Raw genomic sequence first — 13,621 nt, 5'->3', positions numbered from 1 at the left:
CTACTTGAGAAGGCAACATACAGGAAATTCCTCAAGGTTCTTGTCCATCTGGCCCTCTCCCATGAGTTTCCTCTATATAAGGGGTAAAAAACAGTACAAACTTGTTTTTATCACTGAGTCAAGCAGCTATGACTCAAAATACACACAGGGAGCAGATCTGCTGGTGAATATGTGCCATCGTTACACAGTCACTCTTCAGAGAAAAACCACACTGTAAATGTGTCTGGCACATGGACAGAGATACAGCAAGTGGTGTTCATTTTGGAGAACCAACCAAAGATTAGGGTACTTTCCTGAGACACCTTGAACCCACTGGGAATGTAGAAGTTCATGACGTGGCATAAGCAGATGCAACTCCTAATGAAGTTGATGAGAGCTGCAGAACAGGTTGAATTGACTCCCACAGTGGTAAGCTACTCTAATTTAGGGAAATTCAACCCTGTGCAGAGGGTGAGCACAAAGCCTATGCACTACTGAAACCCTATTCTCAAGGCTTAAGTGGAACTCAAGAGGTACATAGAAGTTGTGTTGACCCTCTGAAGAGAGGTGAATTTCACCAGTTTTGCACTGAATAAGGAACACATAGCAATCTTGCAAACATAATTTTGTTGCTTACAACATCTTGCATCTGCACAGTAGCATTATTTAGAGATGTAGGTGTGCATGGTGCTTAGTTTCCTTCCATGCTATTGAAAATCACCACCTGTCACGGGGGAGGAGGGGAATAGAACATAAAAATTATGCTTAACCCCACCTACATGAAATCTTCTTAAGAAAACATAACTGTACTCAACAATAGGTACGTGATGGAAACCAGACATTTATGCTCCTACTGAAAAAGTTAGAGAGGGAATCTGGTTTCCTAGCTGCACTGTTCCCGTCTGTTCTAAAGGCAAAAAATGTGTGTGTTGGTTTTACGTTTGGATAATTGCATTTGCAAGTCCAAAATCCGAGACGAGATGAAAGCATCATAGTTCTTGGACTAGCCACCGGGTAAGGAATGGCATTAAAAAACTAGACTCTTTTTCTTAAGAGTAAAAGCAAGCACTGGAATAAAATGCTGAGATCAGAATTAGGCCCAATTACGCTGGCAAAAATTTAGGAATAACCTCACTGAAGTTAATGGGGCCAGATTCATCGGTGTATTCTGGTGACACTGAGCAGCCATAAACCCATTTTCACTGCTCTGCACCACTTGGAATGCACTGATGACTCTGGCCCTACAAATGTCTGACACCATAAAACTGGTGATAAGAATTGGGCCCCATGTCCTTAGGCATACATCGACCCGGAGATATTTGGGCAAATTAGCTGTTATTACACAATCACAGCAGAGAAACTTAGAACTACACTCTTAAATATTACGGGGTCATCTCTTATCTTCTTTGGCCTAATTCTCATGGCTTTTATGCCCTTTGGCATAATACAAGTATGAAAGATATGCACATCCCAGACTGCATTCAAGATATTCACAGGAAGGGTCACATCAATCTGAAGACACCAGAGATTGTGTCAGAAAGGATATAACTTGCAAACTCCTTCATTTTATTAATTTATTTAAAATGTTTATCCAGGAAATTCCCATTGAAAAAAAGCATTTTGTTTCCATTCTGTAGCCAAGAAAGAGGAAGCAGCAATACACGCTCACGTCATTACAGAAGTCAAACAAACTAATTCATAGGAAGAGAACATGGGTTAATGGGTTATCATTCTTTCACTTTATTTTTAACATATTAGTGACCAGTCAGTACATACAGATTAATCTGTATGAATGGAGAAAGTGTCTCAGATAAAATGAGATCCTCTCTGACTCTTCACCTCTATTTGAACCAAATCCACATGGAATCTTTTGATTTTAATTTTTTTATTAATTATTATTATTTTTCTGTACTGTTTCCAAAAAGAAGTGATCAAAGGCTACTATTGTGGCATTTCTATCCTGGCCAAAAGCAGAGTACTGGAAATTTAACAAGACAGCAGCTAATTTTCATGAGCTTCTACGTTTCCAATGGGTTCAAGATGTTTCAGAAAAGTTTCCTAAGCTTTGGTTGCTTACCCAAAATGAACACAACTTTATTAATGTGATTTTACTTTGAAAAGTGACTGTGTAACACTGGCACATACTCTCCAGCAGATCTGCTCCCTGTGTGTATTCTGAATCATACCTGCTGGACTCAGGGACAAAAACAAGGTTGTACTGCTTTTTACTTATGTGAGCATGGCAGAGCCAATTTAGCTGACAGAAAGTGAATTGGATTCTATTCCTTCCCATTCCTGTTCATCTTTCCCAGAATTGTATGCAGTGTAGTTGTAGCCATGTCAGTCTCGGGATATTAGAGAGAAAAGGTGGGTGAGGTAATATATTGTATTGGTGCAGCTTCTGTTGGTAAGAGAGACACGTCTGAACAAGAGCTCTGTGGAGCTCGAAAGCTAGTCTCTATCACCACCAGAAGTTTGTCCAGTAAAAGATATTACCTCACACACCTTGTTTCTCCAGAACTGATTACTAAGCTCCAATCAGCAACATCTGGTGTCAGCCTGAGTTCATATTGGCTATTCATATTGGCTAAGTTCATATTCTTGGCTCTGGGAACACTTTATTATTTCAACTACACTGCAGACATAGAAATGTGACTTTACAGCTTTCTCTGTTGCAAAGAGTGCAGAAGAAACTGGAGCTGCTGGTAAATTGAGGCACACCCCACCCAGTTTTTTGAGACTGCAGGAAGATTGGCAAATTGGGGAATGGAAGCTGGATGCCCAGCAGTGGACACAGACTGGGAGTGACAGAAGTGATGTAAGACAGGGGAACCCTAAAGGTCTAAACTAAAGGTCTTTTCTACTTGCAGAGTTTCTGGGTCCTGTAAGATGACCTGCTCCTTTAAGAACATGGGAAACTCTAGGTACCTTTATGTGGAAAGTCCTGGGGAAATTAATTCCCTGAACAGAGAGTTTGTGGCACAAGGAACTCAACTGGACTGGACCCAGAGTTTAGGATTCTGTTTGATTTTCAGGGTCTTTCAGAAGCTGGAAGTTCCGTCTCTGAAATTAAAGACACAGGCCTCACCCAGGACAGCACCCTTGGCTACAGAAGTACAGCCTATCCTGTGTACAGTGACTGAACCCAAGCAAAGCTCTAGGGAGACCCCCACATTTGACAGGGAACTCAAAAGAGGCCTGGCATAAAGCAAAGGGAAAGACAGGGGCAAGGAAGGACAAGTACGGAGTTGGGGTTTTGGGGGGTGGTGGGAAAACAGAACACATTAAAAATCACTACCTAGGAAGAGCCTGGACTCTGGGGAAAAATGAACAAGGGGAAGTCTAGGGTCCCAGCAATAAGCAAATCAGGAAGCAGTCCCTGTGGTCTAGAATTAAAAGTGGGCGGATAGCAGCAAAGTTTGAACTCCCATTTGGCTAGAGTAGAAATCCCAAATCTGCTGTCATCCTAGGAACCCATGAATGCGAGGGACTTGTATAGCCTGGTTACAGATCCCTGTCAGACCCAGAAGCCTGGTTTGGGAGTATATTTCTGAGTTGGATAAATCAAGTGTATTTGGAGCAGCAGGTAGCAGAGATAAAAGGGAAATTGGAGGCTGAGGCCAGCAGGCTCCAGAGATTCATTAGAGAGACAGCAAGGTCGCACAGCCTGGCAGTGAAAACTAATAGATGGCAACTAGGGGCATCTGAAGGCCCCAGTGCCGAGAATTCTGGCCCAGAACTGAGAAAAGGTATGCGAACAGAGCACAGAAGCATCTGTGGAGCTGTGCAATAAGGTTGTGAAATCAAGACAAGAGCAATTCTGAGATTGGGGTCAGAAGTACCTAGAGACCAACTGGGTCACTGTGTAGATGTTCAAAAAACTGGAAGGCCACCAATGGAGTGGTTATCAGACAAAACAAACACAGATGTATGCGTGGTAGATGTAAGAGTGATGACAGTAGCCCCTACAGCCACCCAACTAACCTCTCCAGTTCTTCACTTGGTTGATCTAGAAGACAAGGTTGCCAATGCCTACAGAAACTGGGCTGAAATCCCTCATAACTTAACAATTTACAGAGTCAGTTGACACAGTGCTTCCAAGAGCTGGAAGAAACACACTCCTCAAGGGATTAGGTTTTGGCACAAGCCATGCAGACAGAGTAAGAACTGTCCTGCTTCAGAGTAAAGAGAAAGCCTTTACTCTGAAGTTGCTGCAGGCAGATGAGCTGATTAGGTGCCTTTCTGAAATCCTCTTGAGCTCTTTACAGAAAAGAATGCGAAGTTGGAGAGCCTTGAGGATGAGGCAGCTATCTTAAGAAAAACAACTGAGCACTGAGGTACTTCAGAAGACAGGGCCTGTGGTGATAAGCAGAATGACCAACCAAACAGAAGAACCATTGTGTGCCTAATAGAGAAGCCCAGGATGATGCACAGAAGAGTTGTGAAGGGAAGAAGCAAGGGCCCCATCTGTAAGCAGGAGTGGGGAGGCTACAAGGCAAAGCCCATCTAGGACACATTTAAGACAGAGATGTACAGAAAGAAAAATGGGTCTGCCCAAGGATGGGGGCTGGCTCAGAATAATTATTCAGGAAGTTGCATGGGTAGAAGAGGAACAGAAGTGGGGTTTGTTACAGGCTACAATGGAAATTGCAAGGATGGGGCTGTGAGTCTTAGTGTTGGAGGAATCCAGGCAATGAAACGGACCTTATAAGGGATATCCTATACCTCAAAGGCTGCAGGCAAAAGAGATAGCACTGCACTAATTTCATTCTGGTGAAAACCCAGTCTTGATGACTGTAGTGTAAATGAATTGGCCATCCCGATGCCTCGTGCCTGAGATGCTTCTGCACTGCCCTGCTCTTTATTCTCCCTCTTCTGGACCCTTTTCACACAGACTCCATACCACCCTTACAGAGAAGGGTTTTTTTTAACACTACACCCCATATTCTTCATAGTGATATTAATACGAGATGGTTATAGCATAATTTTGATCCATTTTATGCAAGATAAGTCATGTGAGGTTTCATTGGAAAAGTTATGATTTGCTGAATATGACTGTCCTATTTGTATGCATGTATCATTTTTGTATCTGAAGTTACGAATATTGACTATGTGTCTGTATTTCAAATGTAGTTACACCTGGGTAATGCCCACTAGACAAGATGCTTTCAGTCTAGAGAGCTGGTGGGGAAGGGTCTATTCAGGACAATGGGTCATTAGAAAGAACAATAGGCCTTAGGAGAAGCTTATCTCCCACCTGGTGGGCCTTCCTGAGAACGTTACAGACAGCCTGTGAGTGATGGCTGCTATGACTCTACAAGGACATGTGACTAGGCCACATGATACTAGACTCCATTTTGAGATGTCAATATTTTTCCACAAACTGGTCTGGGTACCAAGCTTTGGAACAAAAGGTTCCCGCCATATGAAAAAGCTATATAAAGGAGGGAATGACATCATCTGGTGCTCTTCATTCGCCATACAAGAAGGCTCCTGGAAACATCTGAGGAACCAAGACTGAACCGAGGGAAGTGCTGGACCCAGGCTAAAGGGATCTCTAGCCTGTGTGAGACACCTGTGTGAGACACCTTAAGAATCTGCAGCCTGCTTGTATCATCTCTTAAGGTGAGAATCTGCTAATTCATATCCAGTCGATCTAGTATAATAAGCTTAGTTTGTATTTTTTTATTTATTTGCTAGGTAATCTGCTTTGATCTTTTGTTATCCCTTATAATCACTTAAAATCTATCTTTTGTAGTTAATAAACTTGTTTTTATTTTAATCTAAACCAGTGAGCTTTGACTGGAGTGCTTTGGGAAAATCTCTGCTTGGTTACCACAAGTGTGCCTTGTTCTCTTCACGGTGAGGGAGAGGCGAACTGGGTATTAAACCCATATACTGGCCAGTTTTGACCAGGGCAGGACAGTACTGCTCTGGGGGTCCCAGGCTGGGAGCCTGGTGGTTAGAAACCTTGTGTGTAACTGCAGCTTGGTTTGTCCCTACCTGTATGAATGCTGGTTAAAGTGCAGGCTGGAAGGCTTTGCAGCTTGTCACAGCAGTACAGTATGAGAGGGAGCCCAAGCTGGTGGGTTAGGGAGCTCAGTGGTATCCCAATTCCAGGTGGCACTTGGGGGGAACTCATCACAGGGTTGATTCAAACAAAATGAACTGAACAGTAAAACAAAGTCCCAGAAGTCTGTCCCAGGGCCTGGCTCTTACCTCAGAGCCTGGAGGAGCAAAAGCGTTCCTTCACAGGGTCTTTTTATCAGTTCTTAGGAGGCGCCCAATTCTGGGGTTCCGCTTGCAGCTGACCTGCTCAAAGCTGGCTCCTTTGCAGACTTCCCAGAGTCAGCTCCCTCCAAGAACTGCTTCAGCTCTCTTATAGGGAGCCAGCTGCTTGGCTCCTTTAGCAAGCCTGCTCCAGGCTTCAAGTCTCCTACAGGCAGCTCCCTCCCTCCCTCTGCACTCTCACAATTAGACATTCCTGATGCAGAGCATGTCACTGAGGACTATTAAAGCCTAAATATGGCATGAGTCCAGGACTGAAGATTGGTACCTTCCTTTGGATTTTGATTACCCCAATGGAGATTTAGCCAGAGCGCCAAATCATTTTATATAGTCCTATGGTTAAAATGGAGAGAATGCAGTTCACATGCGACTCCCAGATAGATGGCCAGAAGAGAGATCATCCTTCAGAGAGATGGAAGGAAGGAGGGCTGAAAGCACTGAAGGGAAAAGGTAGATGTTTAAACATCATGTGTCCTGAGCCTAGGGCCTGAGAAGAACTTGTACAATTCTTTACCGAACCTTCCTGGGCCAGTGAGAGAACCAGTGGCTCACATTTGTACAAATTGCTTTGAAGGTAATGGTGTTGCGCAGATGTAACTAAAGCCTACTTTTGCCTGCAGAACCTTTTTTACTGATGCACATCAGCGAAAGTGCCCAGCTTGGCAGTAGGATCAGATCTTCAGGCATGCCAAAGCAATGTTGGGCACACGTGGCGGAGAAAGTATCAGCCAAGATGGCTTTGACCTATCTTTGTGCTCCCCCAATCCTGTTTGCAGCTGGGGGCCAGTTCTGGCCCCTGATAAAAGTTATAGCATCCTCAGGGCTGCTCTAGCTTGTGCTAGCCTATAATAGCCCCCTACTGCTGGACTTTGCTCACACCCTCACTTGCCCTCAGCATGTCTCCCCAGGCTTAGAGCTAACTGCACTGGTCTTAAACCACCCTGCAGTCCCCACACACAGTGGGGAATTCCCAGCTGCCTTTAAAGGGGATCTAGTAGAGTAAGGAGCTGCTCTTCAGACTGTATGTTGATTGCAGGGCTAATAATTAGAGAAAACATCTTTTCACTTGCCTACTGAGAACATTTGCAGTGGAAACAGTGAGACACAATATACATCCCTCTGCCCCTGATGTAGTCTTAAAACCACATTTCAGAATAGACCCACACTTCTAACATTACAAGGAAAACATGTGCCTACTAAATAAATGACAATCATAATAGATGAGAGAACAAAGTAACATTTTTTTTAAAATATGATAAAATCCTATCATGCCATAACCACCAAGTAGTAAACAATATTTAGTCTGTACAAAATACATTCTGGTAGAAGTGTTATGTATTTGCAACTCAAGCTAATTTTAGAAAATAATGTAATTCAATATTTTGAAGCCAGAAACATCTTAGTACTGTCAAAAACAAAGTCATGATCTTGAGCCTCTCTCCAGAGGCCATTTTCTATAAAAAGAGCATCTGGAGACAGAATTCTGGTTTCTTTTTGGCTGATAGTATGTATTCCTCTGGTACTAAATATAGATGTGTGTACAATTCACACATGGAGTTGGAGCCTTTACCATATAAGGGGAGAAGTAGGTGTTACTCTATGACCACTTTTTTTTTTTAAATTGGTGGAGACCACATTGTGTTATAAACCTGTCCAACACCAATAAACAGTACATAATTTTGAAAGAACTAAGTACTGGTCACTGCATGCCCCTGATGAGCTCTTTAGAGGATCTGCAGTGACAATAACTCCAGAATGTCTATGCAGAAGTACAAACATTCAGAGTCTGATCTTTTAGCAGTATCTTAAGAGATGTTGGTTTTTTAGTTCAAGTAACACTCAACAAGGATCTAAATAAATGTGCCGAGTTTGACAAAGAACAAAAGGTAGGGCTCAGTGCTGATCTTAGACCTCCACATACACAGCGTCAAAAAAGTGGGATGGGTCGATGGTCCTGATTCAGCAGAGATTTGGGGTCCTCCTAAGAGGTGCTGAGCAACCTCAACTCCCACTGAAATGGAGCTCAGGAGGTGCTCAGCACTGCATGGGAATGGCTCCTAAAGAGGTGACAGACTATCACCCCCCTCCCCCGAATACTGCCACCTTCCACAGAGTGCATTAGGATAGATACAGAATACATGTATATTGCTAGTAAGCTCCAAAACAACAACTGACGCGGTTGCAGCATTACACACAAATTATCTACATACTCCTGACTGAGACTAACATATCAGGAGTGCATTTTTGAGTGCAATATATCTGCTGGGATATACTTTGCAGAGGAGCCTCCTCAGATGCCTGATTAATGCCTGACTGCCCACGTGCAATTTTTACATATTTTAGAGACCTAACAAAAAAAATTGAGCACACAGGGACATCATGAAGGTTTGTTACCCTTTCTGGGGTTTTGTGAACCAATGGATGGATTCTAATAATCTATGTGAGTAAAAACATGGTGGGTGAGGTTATTGGACCAACTTCTGTTGGTAGATGAGACAAGCTTTCAGGCTTCACATAGAGCTCTTCTTTGGGTCTGGAAAAGGTAACCAGAGTGTCACAGCTAAATACAAGGTGGGACAGATTGTTATTTTGCTCTGACACTCTGGTTACCTTTTCCAGACCTGAAGCAGAGCTCTGTGAAGCTGGAGAGCGTGTCTCTTCCTCCAACAGAAATTGGTCCAATAAAAGATTACCTCACCCATCCTGTTTCTCTCATATCCTGGGACCTATACAGCTACAACAACACTGCGAACACCCATCTAGGTAGCATTGTAAACTGTTAAAGTACATAGTGGGTAATAGCCATTGGGGCAGGGGCGGGCAAACTTTTTGGCCTGGGGGCCACATCGGGTTTCCAAAATTGTATGGAGGGCTGGTTAGGGGAAGCTGTGCCTCCCCAAACAGCCAGGTGTGGCCCGGCCTCTGACCCCTATCCAACCCCCCTGCTTCTCGCCCCTTGACAGCCCCTCCAGGACTCCTATCCCATCCACCACCTCCTGCTCCCTGTCCCCTGACTGTCCCCAAACACCCCCCCCCGCCTCTGACTGCCCCCCACTGTCCCATCCACCCCCTCCTCTCATTCCTGACTACCCTCCTGGGACACCTGCTCCCATTCAAACCCCCTGTTTCCCGCCCTCTGACCGCCCCGACCCCTGTCCATACGCCCAGCCCCTGATCACCCCCTCGAACTCCCCTGCCCTCTATCCAACCCGCCCCCGCCCCCTTACCATACTGCCTGGAGCACAGATGGCTGGCGGTGCTACAGAGCACCAGGTCAGGCCGGGCTCTGCAGCTGCGCTGCCCCAGAAGCTTGCAGCCCCCCCACCCAGAGCATTGAGCCAGCGGCGCAGTGAGCTGAGGCTGTGTGGGAGGGGGGACAGCCAGGAGCTCAGGGGCCGGGCCGTAGGGTCCCGCAGGTTGGATATGGCCCGCGGGCCGTAGTTTGCTCACCTCTACATTAAGGTATCCTGTGCAATCCTTTTCACTTAAGGTTAAATCCTGCTAATTTACTTGGGTAAGTAATCCCATTAATTATGCTGATCGATCATTAATTCTCCTTCATGGAGAGGAAAGGCACCAGCCATGAGTAGGATTGCAGCCCTGAGTCTTGAGAAGAGGAGGATATTCCCTATTCATCCCCAACAGACATCCCTAGCAAATAGTCTGGCTACTTGGGATTTGTGCTGCATTCCAGGTTTTGTTTGTCCTTAACTATCTGATTTCACTGGGGTGGAATTTTTCAGGAGAATCATTTCAGCTTTATACACTCACATCTATGCTTTCATCTATGTGACAGTTCTGTTCATGTTAGAATAAGCTTTCTACAATGCTTGAGAAAAGCAGGAATAAGTGAATCATGGTAGCTCAGACATAGGATGTCTGCTAGATTTCACCATTACTTGGTAGGCTCTCCTAAAGTAATTTGTAGGTAGTAAAATAAACAATAGATGGTTGGCTATCACATCCCTTGAGCCAGCTCATACTTTTCTCAGTCACAGATACATTCCCAATGGTTCTTTATGACTGACCTTATCTAGGCTTCCAGGAAGAAGAAGATCCAATCTTATGCTGCATCTGGAATTCAAAAGTAAACACGGTCACCTTCATTTCTGAAACAAAAACAGATTGCATTTCAGGTTTTTCAATTACTTTCCATCAAAGATTTAAGTGTGTACATCTTCATCCATGTTGTAAATGCAACATTTCAAACAAGACAACTTAAAATTAAAATGTATAAAAGTGTGCTGGCTGCATTGATTTTAAATATCAGGGGGAAAAGAAAAATAAACGTTGTAATGATATATTGAGGGGGGATTGTTCCCCTAGGACAGGGATTGGCAACCTTTGGCATGCGGGATGTGCTGGCTGCCACTTCCCGCAGCCCCCATTGGCCTGGAGCAGCGAGCCGCGGCCAGTGGGAGCTGCAATCAGCCGAACCTGTGGATGCGGCAGGTAAACAGACCGGCCTGGGCCGCATGCCACAGGTTGCTGATTCCTGTACTACATAATCATATGACGTTACATGCAGAGACAAAGTATTATTTTTATGCCCACACCCAGTTCATTTAGAACGTTTCTTCTCTTTACCTATTCATTGGCTACCTAAGACTTTGGGGCAACATTATGTCTTTCATATTTTTCTTTTTATTTCCCAAGTTTTCTATCCCCTGTAAAAATAGCCAGGAAGAGGAGCAGGGAGGATTGTCCATTTAACAACTCTTGCTATGTCTATCCTAGGATTTTTTTCACCGAACATTTCCCAACATTGTCGATTGAGCTCCACTAGTGATAACAGAGGAAACCTACTGTAGGCAAGGTGCTGGCGGCCGATAGCATTTTAAGTGCTATGCCATGTAATGATGTAAACCTCCTCTGAGCAGGACAGACCACCTGGTGCTTAAAGTACCAGCAACTGTCTGGAATCCTGGCTGCACTAGCAGATAGGTTGGTAACTTGTTGAACTCCACAAATTTGAGGCACAAATAATGAAGTTTGTTAACTTGCACAATACAGTTAACTTGCAGGGTACAGGACTGTCCAGTGAAAGATGTGGTGTAACTCCATTGATTTCAAAGCTTCTGTAGAGTTAATACAAATTTACACTGGTGTCAATGAGAGTGGAATTTGGCCTGTGGTGTTATAACTGCAAAATACAAAATTGTGATTTGATCCTGAAAACCATTACTTTAGTGAATCCCGTCCAGCTGGGCCATATGCTGCTCTCATTTACACTGGTACAAATCAGAACTGATTCCTGAGACTTTATTTTACAACTGATATAAAAGAGGGGCTGAGCAATCAGTCTGAAGCCAGACTATGGAGAGACTTTAAAAAAACTCAGTTTATACAGTGTTTCCCTGACACATCACAATTTATGTGAAAGCCATGAGCCACTTACATAAATTACAGTGTTTCCACACACATGCTGATGACAACAGAATTTGGCCTTCAGTGTGATTTAACTGAGATCCTAGATAAATAAGTACTGATGTTAGAAAAGGTTTTTAAATTGAAGTCTCTTTAACCAAACACAATATTCCTTCTAACTTTCAGAGATTGTTTGTGACTTTTGGAAGAAAACATTGCGTAAATCTATATGCCTCCTAAGCTCTAATAATGAGCCCCGTGACTCCAGCCCCTATTTGAGAACAGTCTCTAACGCTGCCTAAACTGGCAAAGAGCTAATCAGATTAGCTGGCTGTAACTTAGTGTAAATCATAAGAAAATTGCTTTTAATAAGAACATCATACATAACACCCGTCATCCCACAAAGCGCTTTAAAAACCTACGGTACTAGCCCTGCACTCCTCTCTCTCAGGCAAACCTCCCATCACTTTAGGCTCTTACTCTTACCAGTAAATACTGCTGAGGCAAGGGGTGTTGGATGTGGGGCATGTGACAGCTATTGTAGCACACAATACTACACAGCAATTTAGAACCAAAAGTAAAGGCTAAAATATTCAACTGAAAAGGCAGAGTGAATATCAGCAGAAACTCAAACTAGAATCTGGGCAAAGCTGGAGTCTAGCGGTAACATGACCCCTTTTCACTAGTTAAAGGTACGAGATGGTTTTTAGTAATAAAGAATCTCATAAAAAAATTATTATTGGGCTGACAACATGCTCAGGTCATTCCAAGACTCAGATAGGAAGACAGACCAAGAAAGATACATTCAAAGGCCCAGAACAAGGAGTCATTTGATTATTTTGCCCCATAATCTGGTAGACTAGTTGTTACTGTATTTAATCCTTTAATATTAAATATGCATATTTAAGACAGGTTGTCAGTATGGTTATGTTAGAACCCAGTTGCAAAAACACAACCTGTTTGGTTTCACCAACAGTGTTTAGCAAATGCAGCAACAGCCTCCTGGGTGGTGATGGGAGAAAGGGGGAACGCAGTGGCCCCTCCCTCAGGGCCACCAGCAGTGATTGGGCCCCCCCGGAGATACACAAGCTGGAGAAACAGGTAGCCAGTGAGTTCCCCACCTTCACTGGAGCAGTGGGTGGCAGGCTCCAGCCACAGTGCTTCAGGCTCCATCCCCTGGGCTCCATTCCCTGGCTGCAGGGTGGCAGGCTCTGGGCACGAGCTTCCCCCCTCCCCATCACCCTTGGCTACTGCTGCCTCCCCTAGGACCCCATTGTCCCTGGCCCCAGCTGCTCTGTACCCACCTCCCCATCCTGGGCTTAATTTGTCCCTGGGCTTGCCAGGACTGTGTAAGTCTGCTGTGAAAAGTGATATTTGTATGTTTGTTAATATCACTTTTCACAGCAGACTTAGTAGCTAGCAAGTCTTAAAGAAATAAGCAACCAAAAAGGCAAAAGAAACAAGAAAAAAAAGACAAGAAAATGCAAAGCACCTTATTTGTGTTTCTATTCTATTTAGGGTCAGTAAAGAATAGAGAAAACTGTATATTATTTTTATTGTTGAGTTTGCAAAAAAAAAATCCTACATAAATAAATTACAATGATTTGGGCATGTATATGTGCATATTTATTTGTTTTTCCTAAAGTTAAGTATTTTAGGAAAAATTATCAGACTGGCCACCAGCAAGAGTTGGCCACCAAAAAAATGTGTTGTAAGAACCTCTGCTCTAGGAACCTAGAAGAATTGAATTAACTTTTTTTATTTTATTTGTATGTGGCCAGATCATTTTAAAACTCCCTAACCCAATACGAAATCAACCACTTAACCGGCCCATTTAGCTGGCAGATTTGGCCACAGTTGACCCTTACGTGCCTTTGCTAGCAGGAAACTTTCTGTTGATGCTCTCCAGGCATCTGGGGGAGCCAGAGTCTGGCAAAGGGACAGGACGAAAGTTTGTTGCTCTGTAGGAGGGACTCCGGGTGGAGTC

General features: G+C 43.9%; 1 long non-coding RNA gene across 6 annotated transcripts in view; it reads right to left on the bottom strand.

Annotated features, from left to right (window-relative positions):
* Positions 1-13,621, bottom strand: part of LOC311515021 — a 31,001-nt gene that overhangs the window by 17,150 nt on the left and 230 nt on the right. For 3 of the 6 annotated variants that reach the window (XR_014710024.1, XR_014710025.1, XR_014710026.1), the window contains exon 2: positions 10,296-10,341. This is a non-coding gene — a long non-coding RNA (uncharacterized lncRNA). Of the gene's footprint in view, positions 1-10,295; positions 10,377-11,665; positions 11,738-13,621 lie in introns of all 6 variants that reach the window. The other 3 variants (XR_014710028.1, XR_014710029.1, XR_014710027.1) reach the window with 2 other exon arrangements.

The sequence above is a fragment of the Lepidochelys olivacea genome (assembly GCF_965140295.1).
Source record: "Lepidochelys olivacea isolate rLepOli2 genome assembly, chromosome: 1".
Classification (NCBI taxonomy): domain Eukaryota; kingdom Metazoa; phylum Chordata; order Testudines; family Cheloniidae; genus Lepidochelys; species Lepidochelys olivacea.
This window is presented reverse-complemented; position numbering and strand designations above follow the sequence as displayed.